This window comes from Pogoniulus pusillus, chromosome 3, assembly GCF_015220805.1.
Source record: "Pogoniulus pusillus isolate bPogPus1 chromosome 3, bPogPus1.pri, whole genome shotgun sequence".
NCBI lineage: Eukaryota > Metazoa > Chordata > Aves > Piciformes > Lybiidae > Pogoniulus > Pogoniulus pusillus.
In genome coordinates, this window is record NC_087266.1 from 9,820,228 (window position 1) to 9,836,075 (window position 15,848).

The window sequence follows — 15,848 nt, forward strand, 5'->3', positions numbered from 1 at the left end:
AGTTGTGCATATAATTTCCTGGTTTTGGTTGTTTGTTTTTTTTTAACAGGAAATCAAGGTAAAAATACTTTATTTTTAGAATTCACAATGTGAAGTTAGGTCTTTAAAAATGTATAGGGGCAACAGAACAAACTGAAACACAGGTGGCCTCAACGTGAGGAAAATCATCTTTACTGTGAAGATGCCAGAGTACTGGAACAGGCTGCCCACAGAGGTTGTAGAGTCTCCTCTGAAGGCTCTCCTAACCCATCTGCATGCATGTGTGACCTGTCCTAGGTGTTCTTACTTTGGAAGAGGGGTTGGACTACATCTCAGAAGTCCCTAACAACCTCAACCCATCTGTGATTCTTTGAATAAGAACTCTTACTGCAATTTCCCCCCGTTTTTATGTGTGAGTGGGTTGATTTATTTCTTTTCCACCCCCCTCCTCCTCCCCAGTTCAGAGTTATATTTATGACCAAATAATATTTTATCAGATCCGTGTTGTATGTTGTCCCTTCAGTGAATGCATTATATCATAAAACTGAGTAGACAGAAGATCAGGTTTCTGATTTTTTTCTTATTGTCAAAAACATAAAAGCTTCTTTTGAGAAAAAAGAAATGTAGTAATATCAGTAAGAGCTGAAGCCTCCTTTCATACTTTCACCATCCTTAAATAACTTAAAATCACACTGGACAATCCTCAAGTAATGTGCAAAAGTGGCATCTAATAGATGGACGTGTCCAGAGAAGGGCAACAAAGCTGGTGAAGGGCCTGGAACACAAACCCTAAGAGGAGAGGCTGAGGGAGCTGGGGTTGTTTAGCCTGGAGAAGAGGAGGCTCAGGGCTGACCTCATTGCTGTCTACAACTACCTGAAGGGAGGTTGTAGCCAGATGGGGGGTGGTCTCTTTCTGCCAGACAACCAGCAACAGAATAAGGGGACACAGTCTCAAGTTGTGCGGAAGGAGGTATCGGTTTGATATTAGGTGGAAGTTCTTGCCAGAGAGAGTGATTGGCATTGGAATGGGCTGCCCAGGGAGGTGGTGGAGTCACCATCCCTGGAGGTGTTGAAGAAAAGCCTCGATGAGGCACTTAATGCCATGGTCTAGTTGACTGGACAGGGCTGGGTGACAGGTGATAGACTGGACTGGATGATCTTGGAGGTCTCTTCCAACCTGGTTCTACGATTCTATTGAAAAACTTTCATCTGTCCCTGGGAATATACCTCAGTGCTTCTGTATGCTTAAGGTTGCCAAAAATATCCCCAGTAATTCTGAAACTCTTTTGGCAGATGAAGGCAGAGTGACTGGTTTTACAACAATCAAGATCAGATGGTGGCAGATCTATTGCACACTCTTCTATATTAAGAACTATGTACACTGGGAAATAAGCTGTGATCATATGTTCCTTCCCTTTCTGTCGATTTGCTGCTGGGGAGTTAGCATTAGCGTCTGTAAAAGATGGAAGACAGTAAAAGTTCATATTGTTTGGTTGCTCTACATGTTCTTTGTTTTAAGTATTCCTAATGTGGTTTCATGGCTGTCTTGGGCAAAAGAAGTAAGTTCAGTTTTCTCTTTCACCTGCCTAGTAATGAGCAACTGTCAGGCACAGTTTGATACTTCTGTGACTTGAAACAGCTGTGGCTGCAGAGAAAAATACACCTTTTTCTGCTAAGTCTTTGGTTTTTTTTCAGTGAAAGATGAGCTTATACACCACTGGCAAGAGATACTGCCTTTGTTCTGCTAAGATCTATCATTTTAGCTGTGGATGAGTCTTGGAAAACAAAAGCATTTAATTTTCTATCACAACCAAGTGATCTGTGTGAGAAGCCGTCGCTAACACCGTGGAGCATTTCTGCTGCATTTGCAGGAGCCACCTTGGCGTTTTTTGTATTTACCTGTTTCTTTTGAGGAATTCCTACACCTTTTTTTTTTTCTTGCTGTTTTCCTGAGGGTTTTGTTCTTAGAATCTACTCTAGATTTTTTCTTACAGTTAGCTTTATCTTCAGGCGGTTTCCCAGTCCACCAGGAGCAATTGCAGTGTTGCTTCTGCATAAACTTTAAGCCTTATGTGCCAGTGGAATTGTATCTCCATTTATGTTGGAAATGCAGAAACTCCTGTTTTCAGGGTGTAAACTCAGTCTTGCTGGTGTTTACTACCACCACACTGATGTGAATCATCTCCTACTTAGAGATGTAATGTGACCAGCTGAAGTAGACAGTAGTATCTATATACAACCTTAATTCTAACATGACTCTTATTTTCCTCCCATGTCTCGAGCCAGACTCCATCTCCATTCAGGCGTCCTCTATCTCAGTATAAATCAATTGGCTCACATCTGTGCATGAAGGGTCATCCTAGTCTCAGTTCCTCAGTGCTGCAGTTCAAAGCTTCACCTTTTGTATGTCAGTCTTATTTACAAGTCTACATAGAAGTGAGTAAAAGGATTGGCTAGGGCTGGGTGCTAGGTTGGACTGGATGATCTTGGAGGTCTCTTCCAACCTGGTTGATTCTATGATTCTGTGATTCCATGATTTTAAAAAAAAAATGACAACAACAAAAAAAATTCCCTTTGGCTGGTGCTGTCTAATATAAGCTGTAATTACTTTCCTCTAAGATAAAGAACCAATTCTGGATTCAGGAAACAGATGCTGTGTGAACCCAGACGCTTGATGGTTTCTAATAATTACTCCCATTCTGTCAGTGGGAATGTGTGCCCTGATGTTCTCAGTGCCTGGCCTCTGCCAGGCTGAGAGGGAATCTCCATCCTTTTTTTTCTCTTCCTCTGATCCAGAGGATACCCACAGGAAGATACCTCCCTGGTTCTGTGCCAGCCCCCGCAGGAGTGCCACTTTCCCCTTGGTTCCCCCACGCAGTTAGCAAGCCTTTGCTCTGCCATCTCCTTAGCAACTCACAGCTCACCAGCAGCACAGAGCCACACAGCCCCCGGGGGCTGCAGCTCTCTATTTATAGGCAGTTGAGCCTGGATAAAAATTTCCAGGGAGCTCTGGTAAGGCCTCTATGGGTCTTGCTAGAGGATCTGGCTTGGTGTTGTATCTCAAAGCCTTGCCCTTCGCAGGTTGCTCAACCTCTGCTTTAAAACACATTCACTCTGATACATAGCAAGGATTTGCTGTTTACATAGCTGCTAATTAACCTTTCAAGAATCATCTTCTCTGTAACCCAGGTTAGGAAGTGAAATGCAGGTGCAAAAACAACAGCCTGGAGTAATATCATGTTCTAACAGGCACAGTTTCAAGGATGATGCCATGTCTGTGGTTTGTTGTTTTTTTTTTATTTCAAGGATATGACTTAGTGAAATCTTTGAAAACAGAAGAGGAAAATATTTTTACTTAGCTTTGTGGTTAGGGTTTTCTTTGTTTTGTTTTAATTATGTTTCTTCAGGCTGAGTCCTGCATTGAAAACAGGATTTAATCACTGGTTATACTGCTTAATGTTGCTCTGCAAAAGGTTTATTGATTCAGCATTTCCCTTAGTCATGTGCCTGAGAAATGAGGTGAAGTATGTGTTTTGATGCTAAGAGTGACTCTCAAGTATTAAAGAAATAAATGTAAATCCATCAAAATGGGGTGGATGATGACCCTGAGCAGAACACCTGTTTTATTGAAATCTATGTATGCTGAGTGTGTCCAGGTAGCCAAGAGAGCCAATGGCATCCTGGTCTTGATCAGGAGCAGTGTGGCCAGTAGAACGAGGAAGGTTATTCTTCCCCTGTACTCAACACTGGTCAGGCCACACCTTGTGTCCTGCATCCAGTTCTGGGCCCCTCAGTTCAAGAGAGATGTTGAGATGCTGGAATGTGTCCAGAGAAGGGTGATGAAGCTGGTGAGAGGCCTGGAGCACAGCCCTTTGAGAAGAGGCTGAGGGAGCTGGAGGTGTTTAGCCTGGAGAAGAGGAGGCTCAGGGGGGACCTCATTGCTGCCTACAACTACCTGAAGGGAGGCTGTAGCCAGGTGGGAGTTGGTCTCTTCTGCCAGGGAACCAGCTACAGAACAAGGGGACACAGTCTCAAGTTGTGCTGGGAGAGGTCTAGGCTGGATGGTAGTAGGAAGTTGTTGCCAGAGAGAGTGATTGGCATTGGAATGGGCTGCCCAGGGAGGTGGTGGAGTCACCGTCCCTGGGGTGTTCAAGCAAAGCCTGGATGAGGCACTTAGTGCCATGGTCTAGTTGATTGGACAGGGCTGGGTGCTAGGTTGGACTGGATGATCTTGGAGGTCTCTTCCAACCTGGTTGATTCTATGATTCTGTGAGCTAAAAATGCTGATACCCCCATGGAGAAATTTAACATTTATTGGTGATAATACCTCTGAGGTTAATCTGAGGAGTTTGTTGGAGATCCCAAAGTTACAGTAGCTAATTGTCTGACAACACTGTATCTTTTTCACCTGGGCAAAACTGTAATTAATGGCATATATCATATCATATCATATCATAGAATCAACCAGGTTGGAAGAGACCTCCAAGACAGGGCAGTAAGTTTTCCCTTCTCTTTAGTCTTCATATCTGGACCTTGTGTACCAATGTAGGAGAATTTTGTGTCCTGATCCTAAGCTTTCCCTCCCAGATTTTCCTCATACCCTTCATTCCCTGGCAATGACTGCTAATAGAAACAGCCTTGGAGGAAGTGTAGCTCTGCTTTCAAAATAGACTTTACTGTCTCAGATTCATCACTGGAATTGTTCTCCTGGACGGCATGGAGAGAAAATAATGTCAGTCTTCAACTGGAGGAGCAAGGGAAGTCCAAAGCAACATTTAACCTACTCCAGTTAATAGGAGTGTGGGAATTACATGCTTTTGTGTGTACTCGTGAGGGGAGAAGGAATCTCTGTGTTCAAGGAGAACATGGGGAGGTGAAGACATGGACTGTATAGGCAGGATGATTGACAGCCCAGCTGGTGCAGATCAGTAATTGGAAATTCATTGCACATAAATCTTCTAGTACTTATTGTGAGACATGGGAAGGAGAATATCTGAGCTCTGAAGCAGTTAACTCTTTCAGGGACATCTAGGGAGATGTTAAGTTTTCAAAGTAGCAAGACTGTACAAGTATTTCTCTTTAAAGCTTTCTTATTTTTGTTCTAGTGAGAAGAATGCTGATCGAGGAAAAAGCCACCATGTGCTCCAAGTGATAGCATTTAGGTGAACAGCCTTAAATATTTGATGTTTATTTCTTTTACACTGAAGCTTCAAATTGTCTTGGAAAATTCATCTTCCTATTGGTGGTGAACACATTTTTGCCTTTACAAAATACATCTTGCACATGTTGCCTGCCAATTTCATGTCTGATTTACCTGATTTGTGTCTCCACATTGGTGGGCTTACTGTATGTTTGTCCATGTGCCAGCAGACTCTGCAACTGTATTTTAAGAGGTCTGTTCTTGTCTAAATATTTATACTCTTTTCCATGAGGCTGAGACTGATTGTATGTGCTAGCAACTTTGTCCCAGCACCCCCTTCTTCTCCTAGACCAAGTATGTTTTTGGTGCATTTTCCTCCTCACTTCACTTTAACACCCCTGGTGGCTTCCCCTATGTAGCTTTGAATGTATAATTAGCTGCTGGTGACCACATTTCTTCTCATTTATTTTGTTCTGCTTCTGTTTTATTACACACATATTTGTCTCTCCATTAATGTTAATGTGAATTACAGATGAAAAGCTAAGCGTAGATAAATTAGTAACTACGCAAAATGGAAGGCAGCATTTAACTTTCTGAATTATTTGTGTGGGCACTGGGCAGCTAATGAATACCTGAGGATAGGAAGGAACAAGCAGTGCCAGGATGCAGGGCTCTGCTGTTGATGTAATTCGCAGTGCAGGGGTGGCAGACTCCATGGAGGACAGTGCAACCATACTGGGTTTTAACACCCACTCTTCTGGCAGGTGCTGAGTGGATGGATGTGCTGGTTGTGGGTTTGGAGCCAAAAATCAGCGCTTGTCTCTAAGGGAGCAGTTGTCTGTATACAATAAATAGGAGACTGAATAGTCTGTATCTCAGTCCATAATGTACTGAAACGTATCTCGACCCTTAAAATGGTGTAAAAGAGTTCAGAATGGTGTTTCTTGCTGGAAAACTGCAGTGCTTGGATGAAAGCCTTCCTTCAGGATGACTTTCCATGTTCTCTGCTCCACTGCCTGTGGTAACACTTTATTCATTTATGTCAGGAGAAAACCTTTTGTCTTCAGCCGAACAACTTCTGCTTTGCTTATGGTGCCCTGCAGAAGCATTTTACAAGAGGTTTCCTTAAAGGGAAGCACTTGGCTATTTTCTAAGCTCACTTTCAAAGTACTCTGCATTAATTATAAATGAGTAAAGCTGTCTGGCTCTTGATTACACAATTGCCTATCCTGGATTCCCTCTAATGAAATGTAAGCTGGGCTAGTTGTAGTAAAACGGGAGGTGCTTTTTCCCCCTCTCTATCTTAGGATCTGAGCTATTCTCAGATCTACCGTTCTGATTTCTTTCAGGCTACAATTCTGTCAGCTTTACATTTCCTCCCCCCCCCTCTCTCTGCTACCCTGTTTTTATTAAGCTTTTCTTTTGGTTGCACTTAGGCTCATATCCTGTTATAATTTCGATCTAAAGTAGTTAACATGCATTGATACAATGCCTTTTGCACTGAGCTAACACAATGCATTTTATTTATTTAAAGGATTCTAAGTGCCTGTAGTGTCTAAGTGTTTGAGAAACACATAAAAATACAAAGAAGTCAAGCACTTAGCTCCCTGAGAGGATGGGTTCCCCTCTGTCTCTGCCAGGAACTTCCATAAATGCAATTACTCAGTGTAGCACATAGTTTAGTAACAATTAAACTGAAATCTGTGCTTTCTGTGTGGTGAACCCTGATCTCTTGTCTCCATCATTTGCCACAATATGAACCTCACAGGATATGCTGCATGTTATCCCATTACTCTGTTCTTTGCTGCCCTTGTTTTTGTGTAGTGCTGGATATTGTAAGCAGGGCTCTGCGGTCTTCAGATGGGATGGGAAAGGGCTCAGTGGAAATGACATTAGTGTCCTTTGCTCTGACATTTTTGTTCTGTGTGTAAAGAGCAGAAAAATGTTAAGCAGCCATAAAGTCTTAATTTGAACTGTAGTGTTGTGTGTAATCTAAGACTCCAACCTGAGTTTTGGAGTAGATGCCATTAAGCCCTAGCACACTTGAGCTATGGCACACATGGTGAAGATGCTGCTGCTCCTTTCTCTGTCCACTGGAGCTGCCCTGTAATGGATATCTCAGCCCTTCTTTGCTGAGGAGGGGTGGATTCAGAATGGCTTAAGACAATGGTAACTGTCTTACCCAAGTTGTAACAAGGGCAGTGTAAATTTTTCCACTCCAGGTCTTCTCCACTCTTCTTGTTCTGGTTTAGAGTTGAAGACATGCTAAGGAAATGGATGAAGCTGTAAATGTTAATCTCTTCTTATAAAAATAACATCAGATTGTTTAAGGAAAATGGCATTATGGTTTTCTGGTTTTACTAGGAAGTTCCTCACTTCTACCAGTCCAGCGTTAGACCATTCCAGTTATCATTTGCTGGATGCATTTTTTTGCCATACTCCCTTCCAATGCTCTTTGCCAGGACCTCTAGCCCTGAACTTGCCTTTCTGGAGCATCCACGGCCTTTGGAGCTCACTCCACAGACAGTGCATGGCTTTGATAAAGACATAAGCCCTGCCAGATTTAAGTTCCAGCAACCATGGCAACCAACTTTGCAGCCTTTCAAAGAGTAGTCCTAAGTCCTCCTTTGAAGGAGTCCAAGTCTCTTTAAAGACCCATGCAGTTTACTTCATGAGTCCTCCCCGAAATGGATGAGGATTGTCATGTGATAGCATTTAGCAAATAGAATGGAACTCAGATTGCATCTGTTCCGAAGATGACAGAAACTGTCAGAACTGTAAGGCAATTACACTAATCCACGCTCTCCAAATAGCAGGCCATCAGTCTGGATGTGCTGGAAACTTGTTAGAAATGCATGGTCCTTCAAGAGTGGTCCCTCTCTTTCTCTCCCTTCCTCTCTAAGGAGTGACTGAAGCCTGTGTAAGCAAATCATAGAATATGATGTATTTATATAGGCGTGAGAGAGGAAAGAAAGTTTTGGTGAGAAAACACATACCAAACAAGTGGAAAACAAGGGTTCAGAGGAGAGAACTGTCATTTTGCCTATTTAGTTTGAGGCTAATACATTTGAGCTACAGCTTGACCTTCAAAAATGTCCCTGAAATGGAAAAGTGATCTTAACAGTCATCTCTTCCAGCTGTGCCTGAAGACACCCTGTAAAGTTGTATCTTCCCAGAAGGAGGCTCTCAGAGAGACAGTCCACATATGACAGGAAGTGCTTTTGGCTACTCCAATGCAATGTTTATTCCAAAAATGTTGATGGGGATTTTGACTACTTGACCATAGTGACTGGGCTGTGATGCTGAGATGTACCAACACACTTTGTGCTGGGTAGAGTGGCTTGCAAATGATGCTGAGAGAAGCTGCTGCTAAAATAAAACCAAGGGAGTTGAGTATGCAGGCTTGCAGTGAGCAGGAGACAGAAATCTTAGGCATTTGCAATCTCTTGCCAAATCCATCCATCTCTTTTCCCACATTCTCCATTTCTGAAGAAGGGTGTTTAGCCGTTACTTTTCATCTTCCAAAGTAATAGATATGAGCAGCTGTGACGTGGCTGGGTTTTACATTTAAGCTGTTATTAGCATGTGTTGAAGGTATATATTGAAGCAGAGTGACACTTAAAACATATTCCACATCGTATGCCAACAGTCTATAGAAAGGTCTGACGTATCAGTAACCAAAATTAGCCCTGGAGCCATATTATCATATAAGCTGGGTTTTTCTCTATGGAGTCACAGACCACTACATAGTAATTTAGCTAGGTACTTGTAATGCTTTTATTCATACTTATTTTCACCCCTAAGCTGCCAAGCTGGAGCAATAGGGGAAGGTTTCCATGTCGCAGAGGAGGAACTGAAGCATGGTAACTCATGGTAACACCAGCAGGGTAGTGTCGAAAAGCTGTTTGAGAAGAGCTGTCCTGTGTTAGTGCTCAGTGTAAGCAGGACCAAGAGTAGGAGTGGGATGTATATTGTGTAATCTTAAACATATGGTAGGATGGGCTGTGTCAAGTTGGCAGCAGTGATCCAGGCTGACTGTGCACTCATCCTAGCCAGGCAGGTGCCCTGGGAGCCATCCTGCACTATCTGTGGTAGCTGTGGGAACTGTAAGGAAATAGTTAAAGTCAAGTTGTATGAATTTCTTCCAACTTTTTAAAAAGATTAGTTTTCTTTCAATTCATTCTGGAAGGAGCTCTTTCCTCCCCAGTAAATTACAGATATTTCTGATGCTGCAGTCAAGGCGTGAAGAGTGTCCCAACTCACTTTAACCAAGTTTGGCTGTTGCTGCCTTGAAGCCTGGGTAACAGATGCTTTATCATGGTATGGTCAGTGGTCAGAGTCTTCTGGATCCAGATTAGATTTATGTGGTCTGTGCTGATATTTGTAGCTTCAGTGGTGTGAATAGCAATGCTGTTCAGTCTAGTTTAAAATTAGTTTAGGTTTGCTTGTCTGTACTGCAGTTAGGTTTTGAGTACAGTATCAGCATTTTGCTGTTACAGAGCAAGAGCATCTCTGTTGGGAACGGTGAAAAAATAGCTATGGATTTTTAAGTTTGTGCTCTATCTTATTTTATACATACCTTTCTCAGAAGGGTCTGTTTTGTAGGAGTCAAAAGATGTGAAAATCAGATGCAAGAAGATTATTTGGTCAGTTGAAATAAAGTGCCTTTGCACTTAGCAGTGAAAATCAAGCACGCTCAAAAGATGCCAGGATGCAAGGAAAGCTTCAGGAACAACATACAAATGCTGGTGGGCGAAGGGACCTCATGCATGTGCCTGCAGACCTGTGCACTTTGTTGGTGCAAAATTCTGCCAGGGTCTGGTTTCAAGCTACAAAACAAGTCTGAAGATGTCACCTTTGGGCAGCTTATTGGCAGCACAAGGGTTTGTATAACGAGATTTCTCAAATCCCAGTTCACCTGGCTCAGGACTGCCATGGGAGTATAGGTGCTTTGGTGTAGGGTGCAGTGAGCCCTTTGTACCTGGCTGGAGAGCACAGACACCTCCTGAAGAGCTTGGGTGTGGAAGTGCATTTGATGGGCACTGTGGCTCTGTTTGGGTTTACTAGGTCTCGATGATGGATGCTGCTGTAGCCCCCCCGACTGGTGGCTGCATTTTACTGAAATATAGTTTTCAAATAGGAAATTGGCCTCTTCTCTTTGGCACTCACTACATAATGGTGCAGAGCATTAGTTAGCTGTGGTTTATTGTGCAGCTGTAAATCGTGATCGGCTGACTAACCTTCTCTGATGTTAAGTGCCTTAAAAGGTTGTTCCTTTATTTTAGGTTTTGTTTCTGGCTTTATATGTTCATTGTGTTTATTCTGCTACTAAAATGCAATAAGAAATTAAAAAGAACAAAGCAAGACCTCCAAGCCTACTGGTGTAGATCAACATGAATCATTGTCTCTTGAAAGTGTGTGTAAGCCAAAGCTCTGCAATCTGATATACACCCCCTTCATTTGGTAAATATTTAAAATATCCACAGACATTTTTTCACATTCTTGAGCAAGGACCACAGCACCATGTGTTCACCCTTGTTTCTGCTTCTAAGTATCAGTGTTTTGAAGCTAGGGTTTATTTTAGTTAAATATTTTTTTATAACTGCTAATATTTATTGTACTGTACAAAATTGAAGATAAAGGAAGAGAGAAAACCCTACCAATTTATTTGCCTTTTAATAATCAAAATGAGCATATTAGAAAATGTAAGCAACTTTAAATAGTGCCAAAGGCTATAGTCTTTGAGAACATTTGAATTGGGAGTTTTAGATAATGAACAGAGTTGATGATGCCTGTAATAAAGTGGATTAGCTGTTACACGTTGTGTTATACCATGTATCTTTACATAACTAATCTTCTGTGTTTGTAATTTCAGTCATAGGTTCTTGAAGAGCACCCAGAGAGATTATAGTTCTCCAGAGAGAGCTGTTAATGCTGACACTTCATAATATAATAGTTTTAGAAGGAGAAGGGAGAAAAATCTCTATAGCTTTTCCTCTGTCCCATTAACAGTCGTTAGTTCCTGCCCTCAGGTAGGAAGTACTGACTTCCTCCTCTTCTGGCACCAGCTCTTTCTTTGATGCATCTTTCCTTCTTGGACTTCTGTTAGGTACTCTTTACAGTTTCTGCAGAGTTGGCTTTTGTGTAAATAATGCAAATTCTGAGAACAATGCAAACATGTTCTTCCTCCAAATTACAGGCATCTGAAAATGTGCTTTTCTGTGGATTACCTTTTTGGTACTGTCAGGGCATGGGCTCTGACAGGGACAACACTGGTGGGCTTATGTGCTGGGTAATGCTGATCTCTGAGAACTGTTTTTTCTTGAGTAGGGTGTTCAGGGGCTCTGGTGGTAGAGTAAGATCTTCAGGCAGCACAGGAAGCTTGCCAAGGTGTCTGTGCATGGGAGACTATTTGTGGAAGCCTCTTGTTCACATCACGACAGGCAACACATCCCTCTTTCCCTGCCTCCAGCAACAGCAAGGGTTGCTCTGTTGGCATCTAGGGACTGGGGTCTTTAATGTGGCAGGCATTATATGACAATTGGTCTGATACTGACATAATTGATTATTTTGAGAGATGCTTGCTCTCCATTTGTCTTCACACATAAGACATGTTCTTCCATGCAATTCCTCACTGGTTTGTAATGTCAAACCAAACTGGAACTGTAATTCTAATTGTGGAATGACATGTAAGTTACTTTCTAGTAAAATAATGTGAATTGTTAATTTTTATCTGGAATAAACCTTGTCAGCACATACACATGCAGATTTCTTAAGCAGCATGGGAGCTGCTTAAATACCATGAACTGCACTTTGGTTCATACTTAGAGATAGACTAGAACGATGCTGATATTTTTTTACAGAACAAACAGTTTGACTTTCAGTATATGTCAAATTCAGTTGCTTGTGTTTGAAGCAAGAACAGTGTTCACAGTTAAGGGACTTAAAAAGCCTGGAATCAGTTCCCTGGTATTCTCTAGCACTTCCTGCACCTCCTTGGAGAGACATTTTAGGCTCTCTAAGATGGTGATAATAAAGACTTTCCTAGTGCCTAGGAATGTTGAGATGACAGGTGGATTGATGGATCATTCATGGGATCCAGAAGCACTTATGATCCCCTCTGCAGCTCTAAGCCTCAACCTTTCCCAAAATGCAGCTACTCACTGGACCACTTCAGTGTGGATATATTCAGTGGATTCTATCCTTACTACAGTGCTTTTCTCTGTGAATAATGTCATTGCTCCGGTGAGTTTTCTCTGCCTTTTGTCAGACTGGGCTTGAAGTCTTCAGCAGTTCATGAGCGTAGTTGCAGGAATGAGGGCTATTGCCAGATGCCCTTCAAGGAGATTTCCCATTTTTGCAGGAGTTTCCTCAGCCATCTTGGCTGAAACTTAGCTTTGTGTCTCGTGTTTTCATGGAAGGTGGTTACGTTTTCTGTAGTGGAAGGAATGTATATGTTCTTTCACTCAAATGGGATTCCAAAGCACTTGCCAAGTGCTTTGATCCCCTTACAAAGAGAAGCTTTCTATACAAGGTTGAGGCCACTTTCAGGGACACTTCTACCAATTGACACTGCCCAGTAATTTAGAGGACTGAAAGAGTGATATAATTTGGAAGACTCTGGACTGTCAGGCAGGTATCAGCCATCACCACATCTCACTTGAAATCAGTATGTTTGCTGTGCTGTGATGCAGGGTCAGTAATGACTATGAAGCATGAAGCTTTGCGTCATTTTCTGTGATTACCTATGATTTTTTTCTGTGTTTTCTTCTCAAATTGCAACCCATCACTTCCCTGCTGAGTGCCATGTTACTTAAGGACATTTCTTCCCTGACCCTTTTTGCACCAAACAATCATGTCAGCTAGATTATATTTTTGAAGGTAATACACACAAAGTGCAGCATCTTTATCGTGAGTATAGGAGCCCAGAATTACTACAGCTCCAGAAACATATACTTCATGTGCACAAAAAATATAGCTGTGCTTTTTGAGATCTTCCCATGTAAATAAATCTTTTGTTTGTGCTATCTGTTGACCACTGCTTGGAATTTCTACATACTCCACATTTATCTAACTGTGAAGGATGTTACTGGGCATCCTAAAGAATTTGTGGCATACAGTGTGGCATGTAGAGCTACTAACAGTAGTCACTGCCTGGAATTTTGTCCTACAGTTGGGTTTTTTCTTCCCTCACCTAGGAGACTCATGGCCTTAACATTATTTAATCAGAGGCTTTTTGAGTTAATTAATTTAACTCTTCACTGCCTTTTGGTAGCATGGTTTTATGAGTCGTTGTAATTGATCTTATTTGTATGGAAATGCAATCTCACATTAATTTAACAAGATGGATTCAAGTCGCTGGTCAGTCCAGATGTTCAACCAAGGATATGGCTGGGTGCTGTTTTATTTGGCTTGCTTTGAAGATTGTGTCTACCCTAGAAACACAAAAAGAAAAGCATGTGCTGGCTGTAAAATCCTGTATGTGTAGGCAATTTCACTGATGGGTATTGTTAGCTTCAAATTATGCTAGTCCCAGGAAATAAATATGGCTTTCTTTCCTTTCCACTTAGTTGCACAAACACGAATAGAAATATGGAAAGGGGAAGGGGAGATCTTAACCTGAGAATTTCAGACAGGTGGATTTAAGCAAACCACCCATTTATTCTTAGATTAATGGCTAGCAGGCAGACTCTATCAGTTGTGGACTGCATTGCATTAATTTGCAATGGCAAGAGTTAATGCTAGTAATTGCTTTTCCTCTATAGAGAGAGCCAGTAGTAGATTGTTTTTACATGGCAATCTGTGATTGATAGATCAGGCAAAACAGGGCCAGAGAAGGTTGCTGCCTCCCAGCCCCTTTCCCCTTCAAATGACAATAATTTGCAGTTCGTAGGATGCCCCCTCGCACGTGCTGCGGGCACGAAGCAGCAAACACATTGGGCAGCGTTCCCCTGGAGCGCTGAACCTCTTACTGCATTTCTTTCACCAAGCCAAACAAGTCATGTTGTTGGGAGTCCATTGAAAACAAGCGTGCTGGCGAAACAGCCCCCAGACCCCTTCAGCAAACTTCCTGTATGGTCAGGCAGTGGACCCGATGAAAGAGCCTGTTTGTGAACCTTTGGATTCCTTCCATTGATTTGTAAATCCACTTTATTAAAGTACTGTTGAAGCTAGTGAAATGAGCAACTGATGTTCAGCTTCCATCAAGTTTCTAACAAATATCTGATGCAGCTTGTGTTCCTGGTGCTGGCACATGGGATTTTTTATTGTTGTTCCCCCCTTCCCCTCCCCCCCCCCCAGCGCTGGATGATTTTAAGGCTGGGGGAGTAGGGAAGTAAGGGGGGAAAAAAAAACCCACGGTCTCCATCAGTCACACATTACATGGCTGCTTTATTTTTCAGTGCTGCTAAAACTCGGCTTATTTAATATCGATCATACCAAGGAGCCAGCAAAGTACAGTGTTAATTGGGTCCACTGGAATTCTTGTCCCCTGGGAGGGAGAGCTTCCTAGGCAGGGAGGGCGGAGGGAAGGAGGGAGGGAAGGGAGGAGGGGTGGGAGGGAGGCAGGCGGGGAGGAGGGGACCCACTGTGCGCCGCATAAAATGTAAGTGCACTAGACATCAAGGCTGCTGCTTGCATCGCTGGGAAGCACTCGCCGTGTTTCCCACCCGCCCCCCTTTCAGAAATTAGGCAACTCTTTTTTCTTTTTCTTTTTTTTTTTTTCTTTAAAGTCTGGTAGTTCTTCTCGCATTAACATCTCCTTTCTTTTCTATTATTTTCCCTTTCCTTTTTTTTTTTTTTTTCCCTCCCCCTCTTTGCGGAAGGCTTTTTTTTATTATTATTGTTTTCTCCTCCTTTCTGCAAAGCTGCAAAAGCTCTGCTTTGAAAACTGCTGCCCCAGAGTGCAGTTGCTTAGCTGTCCTGTCAGCATTGTTCTAATGCTCATTCCATATGTATGTCACATAGGAGCAGTACCCTCCTCCTCTCCCTTCCCCCATCCATGCATTTGATTTTTTTTTTCCCCTTAAAGAGTGATTCTTTTTAATTATTTTTTTCCCAAGGAGCTTTGAAACAGGGAAATTCAAACTGGATGATTCTGTGCTGTGGTTACTTCTACAGCCAAGACCAGGTTTCTCCTAGAAAGTGTTTGCTCTTGTTCCTTCTTTTACCCACTCCCTCTTTTTCTTCCCTATAAGCACAAAGGCTTTAAAAACTAAGCTCTGTAGTTCTTTTTGCCTTTTCGCGTTACCGTGACAGCCTGTATCTCTGTTGCTGAAGAATGGAGCAGGCAGGATGGAGTTTTTTTTGTGTTCAGTGCCTTTGGGAACACTGAAGAGAAGTCCACAGAGAAATATGTACAGCAACTGTGCCAACTGAGTTTCTCATGCCTGTTATCTGTCACTTATTCTGACTAAAAGGTAAGGGATTCTTTTTTTCTTTTTTTCACTTGTTTTAAGTCTTTGTGCCTTGTTTGTGCAGTGTCATTTGACATGTGCAACTCACTGGCTCGGGAGGGAGGTGGGTTAGTAAGATTTCTGTGTTAAGGTATTATAGGTCACCCAAGCAAAGCTCTTGGCATCCAGAGGAGGAAAATACCTTGTTTCTCAGAATTGTTCCCCTTTTCATGTCAAAGAGTGCCTCCAGTTTTACTCACCACTGATTGAGACATAAAGCTGGGGCATTATCGCTGCTGCTTATCTTTTCTGGTCCTCTTTCTCTACCTAGGAAG

At 42.3% G+C, this 15,848-nt stretch overlaps 1 protein-coding gene across 7 annotated transcripts in view; it reads left to right on the top strand.

Annotated features, from left to right (window-relative positions):
• FAT3 (FAT atypical cadherin 3) overlaps positions 1–15,848 on the top strand; it is a 486,301-nt gene that overhangs the window by 65,569 nt on the left and 404,884 nt on the right. The window contains exon 1 of one of the 7 annotated variants that reach the window (XM_064169883.1): positions 15,020–15,537. The exons of the other annotated variants lie outside the window; for them this stretch is intronic. The gene's annotated coding sequence lies outside the window, so the exon portion shown is untranslated. Of the gene's footprint in view, positions 1–15,019; positions 15,538–15,848 lie in introns of those variants that run through there. 7 annotated transcript variants of the gene reach the window in all.